Source organism: Solanum stenotomum, chromosome 11 (genome assembly GCF_019186545.1).
Source record: "Solanum stenotomum isolate F172 chromosome 11, ASM1918654v1, whole genome shotgun sequence".
Classification (NCBI taxonomy): Eukaryota; Viridiplantae; Streptophyta; class Magnoliopsida; order Solanales; family Solanaceae; genus Solanum; species Solanum stenotomum.
This window is the reverse complement of record NC_064292.1, coordinates 2,179,725-2,189,002: the sequence shown is the minus strand read 5'-3', so window position 1 is coordinate 2,189,002 and position 9,278 is coordinate 2,179,725.

The following is a 9,278-nucleotide window of genomic DNA, read 5'->3' as shown; positions in this document are numbered from 1 at the left end:
CTCTTGGTCAACATGCCTGCTTCACTTAGGGATGTTTTCATACTTTCAAGTGCAACTACACATGTTGTTGATTCTGGTACTGCTTAATACAATGCTTCTCATATAGGAATCGTCGTTTCGTCTATGTCTTCTTCTCAATGATTCCTCTGTATTTGGCTGTGATACTTTCATCTGGAGGTTTCTTTCTTTGTTGAATCTTGCCTGTTGGTTATTTGAGCTTCGTTTTCTCATGCATGATAATTGGTGTGTTTTAACTGAATTTGGGCGTTTTCTGTAGGTCTCATGGTCGACATGGCTGTTTCATCACAGGACAATTTGGTCATTCTTGTTTTCCTTTGGTTCAAACTGTGTTCTTGTTTCTGCTTACAGATAAGGAGTCATGAACAATTTTCACAGTTTTCATGGATTTTACTCCCCTGTGCTTCGTCTCCTTGTCGGTATATATTTTTTTCATCTTTTGGGTTTATCGTATGCATATTCTCTTAAGTGATTGCTTTGTTTTTAAGGTAATGATTTTATTTGTTCTTCACTTTTTATGTTTTATCGGGTTTTTTTGCTCAGATTAAATTATGTTGATTTCAGATTTCTGATGAAGTGTTTGATAAAAGTTTTGTCATGCCTCGAGGCTACCTCGTGGACGCGGACACGGGACCTAGGATCACAAGTCACCCCAAGCTAACCCTGCTGGCATAATCATGAGCATACTAAAGATAAACTGAGAAATAAAACTGATGCGGAACCTAATCATAAATAAGTCTGAAATGATGGGGGATACCCATATACTAACTGAATATCAAATCTGAGAGTTTAATACAAAAGAAACATCAAACTCAAATATTAAGCTGAATCTAACTATGTCTGAAAATAAGCCTCTAAACTGACTAGAAATGTTGGGACATGCCGCAACTAAATCTAGCAAAAACTGAAACTAAAAGACTGAAAAATGAAAGATAGCATGACTATCGTCCTCGAAGAATAAGGACTCACCACTGTAGCTGCTGAACTGAAGATCGGGAACCGATCTAAGCATGATCTGACTGCTGAGGACCTAAACCTACATCACGAGAAGATGTAGCGCAATATATGTGTCAGTACTTGAAAGGTACTGAGGATGCAGAATAGAGTAAAGCTGAAATAAACATATAACTTAACGAGCAATAAAGCAAGAGCATAATCTGAATAGGATATAGATACTACATATTGGACTAACTGAATGCAATGACCCATTTTATAACATTGCTGAGACTGATTACTGACTATACTGAAATGTGGTCAATGCAGTGGAGTCTGACTAAACTGTGGGAGCTACTAATAACTGATAATAAAACCACGTGAGCTAAATGTGGAGTCCGATGTATACGCCCCATCGAGAGGACCCAATACACCCGTCCAAAGGTGTAGAGGCATGCTGGCGTGATCACTAAAATGTTGCCCACAGAGGGGACTTACAACCTACGCAACTTGTAGTTCTGGGACTATATGGGTGACTGACCCTAGTCCAACTCGGTATTATGCTACTCCCAATAGATTAAACGCTTAACGCATAAGCGGACCCTTAAACTTGTATTCTTTTTTTCATTTAGACACCTTAATAAGGCCATCTTCCTATTGAACACCTAATATCTACTCAAAGTGTGTCTATCAGACATTTCATGGACATTACCCGAAAATATATAAATTGCATGACTTTCAAACACTATAACATGAAAAAAGAGTGAATCATAATGAGACATGTGGCAAATTAAGAAAAAAAAAATTTACAAATTTTTTTTATCAGACCCAGCAGCCCCCTCCGCATCATCTTTTTTGAAGCCCCTCATCACTGCCAACTTAAATTCCACCATTAATAATTTTATGAACTCTCTATTTGTTCTTTTTATTTTTATTATATAAATATTTCATAATCTCTCCTGCCCTTTCCTCCCAAACAATATACTTTAACTTGCATAGCTCAATTCTTTCTTGCCCCGTAAAGCTATCGATTTTTTCCATAACAACATCTTCTCTTCTTCCTCCTCTTTTTTTTATCATTAACAAATATGATCAAAATTTGAAATTACCAAGAAATCAAATAGGTACAATTCCGTATTTAGTTATTTTTAGCAACTTTGTTCATGGGTTTTGCTTAATCATGTGTTTTTTTTCTTAATTCAACCATGAGGATTGATGTTGCTTTAATTATACCATTTTAATTCTAACTTCTTTTTTACTGGATTTAACAAAGAAAGTGAAGGAAGAGGACATTTTCAAGAGGTGAATGAGAGGTGATTATGACAGTGTTTGGGGAAATGGAGGAGAAGCGTTTAGAGGAGAAAAAATAGGGATAAAGAGAGATATTACAGATCTCTCACGCGCTTTTAATGAGTGCACTACATTCAATATGCTAGATCAGTAATGTGTGTCTAATAGACACACTTTGAATATACATTAGGTGTTTAATAGGAAGAAGGCCTTGCTAAGGTGTCTAAACGAAAAAAACGTGCAAGTTTAAGGGGCTGCTTATGTGTTAAGCCTAGATTAAATGATTAACACATTATGACTGAAATATTGTAAAACTGGATAGCTCAAAACTGAACATGCAGACTGAGAATGCAACAATTAATATGATAATGATACATTAATAACTAAGGCATGTATAACTGAAATACAAAAATATATGACCTAGAATGTGTAATTCAAGAACTAAAGAAATACATAGCTAGGGTTCTAAAATTCATGCAATAAACTCAGTAATAACGTGATAATCTGATTTGGAACATATACATAAGTAATTCATGATAATTTGCTTAAGTTCTAGAAACCCTAGGTTTAGTTAATAATAGGGAATCAAGAATCTGACTGAATTCTAGGGACCTAGTGGGTGAAAGGAACCTACTAGTGAAATCCCACATACTTGGTGGCGAATTTCATGAAGAAATTTTTCGATTTTGGGGCTGGAACTGATGAAAACCTTGTTGCGTTCTTGAACTAGAATTCTTGGCTTCTTTCTCCTCTTTACGTTCTAATTTCTCTAAGTTTGATTAATGAATTGACTAGGGTAAGTTCTAATTATGTTTCTAGGCTAAGACTGACTAAAATCATGTAATTTTGGGTAAAAACGATGAGGTTTAGAAGTCTAACAAAATAGGAAAAGACCCCTGACTTAAAAGCTGACGGAGCGATCGACGGGCTGTCGATTGACTGACGGTCGTGCTGGTGAATCGTCAGTCACAACTGGGAGCTGGAGATTTGGGGGTCCGACCTATGGCCTTGGACCACAGACCGTAGGTCCTAGCGTAGGTCTGGACTTGGTCAAAATTTCTGGGCCTCCTGGGGGCCATTGATCCACGGACAAGGACCACGGGCCCTGACCTGGCCTACAGACCGTCTGTCCAGTCGTGGGTCGACACTTGACCAAAATTTCTCTGGGGTTCTGGGGAGGGGTTGCAACTGTGAACCACGGACCACTTGCACGGGCCGTGGGTCACCCTACGGTCCGTGGGTGGCAACCGTGGGTTGCACCTGTAACTTCTAGAAATCTGCATTAAGATCTATTTTCGGATACGGGGTGTTACAAGTTTTGACTAAGCTTTTGCTTGGTTGATTAAAGAAACCAAATTTGTGTTTCTTCGTTGTCCTCGATTTGTGCTTTTATTTGAATTCTCTTCGTCTATTTGATATTGAATCTCGCTTGAATTTGGTTATTCCCCTTTGTGTGCTTTGGCGTGTTGTCGCCATAGTTGGTTTACTATGTGAAAATCACATTTTGGTAGTTGTTATTATTGTTGTTTCGGTGTAGTGCAAAGTTTGTTTTATCTTTGGAATGACAAGAGCAAAACTTGCACTTTGCTGGAAAATACAAATCTTGGATTGTTGCACTGGACATTTAAAGTGGCTTTTCTACAAAAGAATATATTTGTGAAATAGTATCTTCAGGGGTCATTTTATAATTAAAATTAATTAATGAAATATATTATGTATTATGCACTTAATAATATATTTAATTTATTATAATAATAATAATACAAATCATTACCTTATTTATTTGAGCACATTAAATTAATATTATTAGTACATTTTATTGTATTAAAATATTATATCTATAGTTGTATAAGCTATAAGCTTTTAGTTTTATAATATATTATGTTGAAATTTTTATGTGTTTGTACTTTATTTTTTATGTCGTTTGAATTAAAAAATTATGTCAATAATTTACTGATTTTAACATATAAATAAAATATTTGATATCATGAGATTAAATGGCATGTTGTTATATTTTCTATACATGTTTTATTCAAAATCAAAATATATTCAAAATGTTTTTTTTCCGTATTAAATTTGTGTAAAAATATAATATAAAATTGATTTAAGGTAAAAATTATCTTAATTAATACACCCACTATAGTATATTTACTCAAAATTTGTATTGGATATTTTAAAATTGAATTTAACTGTATCAGAAAACATATGGATATGAATGAGAGGATGTTGATTTGAACTTTATCCGCTAAAGTATATTATGTGTGATTATAATTATCTTGTATTCAAATTTAAAAATAAAAATAAATTGAAAATTTAAAATTGTACAATATATTTGAGAATCACAATTTTTAATTTAATTCAATGTCGTTATATAATATTGTGAATTCTTAAATTTGCTAAATGACTTATAATTACTATATTGTTCAAGATAGAACTTAACACTTGCTACATATAGATACATATTATTTATCTTAAATTCAAAATTTTAAATTTTATTTATGGTAAAAAAAATTTCCAATTTTAAAATTGATTGTCATATATATATATATATATATATAAAAGAACATATTTGATACATCACTATCATAGTGTTACTCAAAATTCAAAAAACAACTGCAATTACATAAATTTAAAATTGATCCTACTAATTTAAAAGATAATTGCAATAAATATTTAAAAAATATATAATTAAAATATAAATAAATTAGATAAATATAAATATAGAATATAAACAAAAAAAGAAGAGCAAAAGCCTACGCTTTAGTTGTTAAAAATGTGGTGTTGTCAAGGATAAGATTAATTACTTATTTTTTAAAATTTAAATTCCAAATTAATTATTCAAGCAATTTTGATAACGTTTTATATAATTAGGAAAAACAAAAATAACAATATTCCTTGTTTCTCTCGTTGTACAACCCTAAATTGTGGCATCATTATTTGTACATGTAATTATTTGTTAGATATTTTGTGGTAATATAGTTACAAATAAAAAGGCTAAATTTATTTTTGTTATAAATTTATGTAAATGTAAACATAAATTTGTAGTTCCTAAATTTTAGCACCATTATTGGGGTAGTTATATATGTATTTTTTAAAACGTGGGAATTTTTTTTAAAAATAAAATAAAATGGTACGATTATGTTGTTTTTTTGGTTTAAAATTAAAATATTTTCAGATTTTAAATTATTTTTTAATTAAATATGAATTATGTTTTAAAAGACTCCACCGTGCATAAGTATTCTTCTCATTTACAAAGATTTTCATATTTAAATATTTTTAATTTTTAATTTCAAATTTTAAATTAATTTAATTAATTTAATATAAATTACGTTTTAAAAAACTCTATCGTACTTGAAATAGTGATTTTAACCACATATTCATAATTAGTTAGATAGTAATTTTATTTTTATTTTTTTTTACCCTCCCTAGGAGCTCCCACCCATTTTGCTCCCTTGGTGACTCGAACTCGCAACCTTCGGGTTTGAAGTGAAGAGTGCTTACCATCCAAACAACTCCCTCTCGTCTTTGTATCTTTTCTAATTTTATCTTTCTTCTCTATTTTTGTGTAAATTAAAGTGTTCTTATCATTTATTTCATTGTTTAAACTAATAACTTAGTAAATAAATTCTTATCATTTATGTTTTAAAAAAAAATTAATGTTGACATAGATCATTCAAATATCTGCATTTGTTTTGCTATGAATAAGGAGGTTGAGAAAAGATAGCTAAAAACATTTTTCCACAAAAGAAGAATCACACACATTACATCATTCTATTCTTAGAACTATTTTAAAATTATTTGTTAATTATAAAAAATGCTATGTGATTAATTTTAAACATTTAAAAAGTTTCTTTTTGTGGTATTCTTCTTTCTCTTTATATATAGATAGATTTTATATTATTATATTTTTTCGTTATTACATTCGAGACAATGATTATGGCCTTTCATGTAAAATTCAACATTGTAGAGTCTGAAAGTCATTAAAAAAAAGTTGAAGCTAATATTCAACAAAAGAAGTATGAAATTCATATTGTAAATTGTAAAATATCACACGTAATTCTTTATTTTTCACTCACGTATATTTTTCTTTGTTTCTTCATAATTGTTTGAGCACTAATTATTATCATTCCGTTATAATATGCGCTTACCATTATACAATCATTTCACAAATGTAAAAACACAAACAAATTAAATAAGGCTAATTACTATTCAGTTTTGATGAACAAAGAAAAATCTAAAAATATATGACAAATTACCTTGACAAAATGAAGTTTAGGAGTTCTTTGCCTAATAAAGAGTAAATTCCTTTCAACAATTGCAAATGAGAAGTTTAAAGTTATTAATAAAATTTTAATTTTAAAGTGACCAGTTATATTTAATTTAGGACTTTATATAATTTTTGAATAACTAATACATCCGTAACTTATTTATTCAATCGGCTGCTTAAAATTTAAATTTCAAAATTCAAAATTCAAAATTCAAAAATGAATTTGTTAATAGTTATCTAATCCTAATTTTTAGCAACATGGCAAAGAAGTTTTAAAACTCCCTATTTAATTGGATAATGTTTTTTTTTTTCAATAAAGATTAATTCGTATTTGAATATTGTGATTTTGTAAGCGTCAGATTTTGTATTTTTTTTAGTGTTTACAATTTTTATTTTTAATGTTTGAAATTTTTATATCTGTACCTATATATACGTAACATTTTTTTAGTGTTTGCAATTTTTTACTTTTTTTTTTTGTTTTTTGGCAATTTTAAAAGTTAAAAATTTAGATATAGATATATAGTTATATAAACTACCTCTCAGATTATATTAATTACTAATATATTTCTTTGGTACAAAATCCATATAATTTTTATTAGTTTTTCTCATAAATAATTTTATATATAAATGAAGTATTCTTCTTATCACGTTTAAAATATTAAACGTTTTTTATATAAATACAGTATATTTATTTAAAACAGGGAATTCTAATTATTATTATTTTAAAATATTGAATTTAGAAGTTGTGGAAAGATACATTTCTCGTGAAAGTAAAATTTTTAATCCTTTTTTTAAAAAAATAAAATAATTCGAACTGTGGTATTTTTAAGCTTTTTAAATTTTAATAATAAATAAAATTATTCCGTATTTTCTAGAATTAATTTAAAATCATTTTTTAAAATAATTTTAATTATTTAAAAAATCAGTGTTCAGCAATATCTTAAATACTTATCATGAAAGTAAATTTTCTACCTTTACAAAGAAGTATTTTTTTACTAATTTATAAATTGGATTTTAAAAGTTATTAAATCTGTTTTTATAAATGTTGGAAGTTGTCTAAGTTGATGACATGTGTCTATTTTTATTTCAAAATTTGAATTTATAATATTTAATTAGTTATATAATATTTAATTATTTATTATTTAAAATTCTAAAAATTTGTGGCTCTAACATGTGACGTTTTTTTTCTTTCTCCTTATAGATGATATATAGTCTATTTACTGTGGTAACGTTCTAATTGAGTCCTACAATCCAGTAATTCATACAATTACTGTGTGTAACGGATAATGCTTATCATTAAAAAAAAAAACTGTTCAGTTTTAGTTTTTTAAATTTTGAAATCAATTTATCTAAAATAAAATAATTGAAATTGTGAGTAAAGTGTGAACTGGAGAGGAAATATAGGAAAAGTGAGTTTTTAATAGGACTTTCTGTTAACTCTTCGTTTTGCTTTTAAAATTACAATTTATTAGTTAATATAATTGCATATATTTAATTTTAATTGTACCAAAATCAATAATTCAAAAGATAAATGAAATTACACATATTTAAACTCATGACCTCACTAATGAAAAAGATAACCGCAAAAAAAACTAAAAAAAATATATATCAATTAAAATATAAATAAATTGTTAATTGGTACTTGGTAGTTTTAAATTTGGAAATAGAAAATTCTTAATCAATTACCTATATTTTAGGAATCCACTACTTCCCTTTTCCTAACTCGAAATTAAAAAATAACAACATTTAAATAAATTTAAAACTGATACCACTAGTTTTAAAATATATAACTACAATTTCATTTTTCTTTTACAAAATACAGTTTTGTAATCTATCTATATATCTATCTATCTATGTATATATAATAGGAGAGGTGATAGCGCCTACGTGTCAGCACCACATTAATCTCTAATTTTAACTTTTAAATAATCAACTAATTAAATAGAATTAAATCAATAATAATTTAATAAAAGAAAAAAAGTTGCTTTTTTAAAAGAAAAGTTACAGTTTTTTTAGCCAATTGAAATTGTTAGATTTTTTAAAGAAAAAGAAAAACGTTACAGTTGTTTTAGCCAAACAAATGTAGATAATAATAAATAATATAAAATAATAATAATCTCTCTCTATATATATATATATAGGAGAGGTGATAGCGCTTACGTGTCAGCGCCACAATTAATCTCTATTTTTAATTTAAAAATTGAAAGTAAGAAACTGTTTTTTCTTAAAAGTAACCGAATTTAGAGGAAAAAACGTATGTGGAGATCATTAGTTTTTACAAAATTTGAACTTTAAATAAATTTGAATAGTAAATCACGTTTTACTCCTTTTAAATAGCAACAGAATGTGAGTTTTTAAAAATATTTATTATAATTAACGTGAAATCAGTTTTAAAAATTCTCATTTCATAATTAAAAATAATGTTCCTAAATCATCTCTATTATATATATTGGATTAACGTGAAATCAGTTTTGAAAAAATAAATTATTATCCCACTAAATATGGAGTTTTAAAACTTCCTATTACACTCTTACTTTTAAACAAATTGAAAAACTTTTAAACTAAAATTATTTTTTAAATTATTTATTTTAAAAAAACGCATTGTAGGGAAGTTTCTTTTAAATTTATTATTTAACTATCATTTAAAGTTTTAAGTTTTATATCAGATCTTTTTTCTTATTTGCATTTTAAATAATTATATTTTAATAAAATACAACCTATAATCTACATGTTCTATCTTTACTGATAAAAATACTTGAACTAATAATAA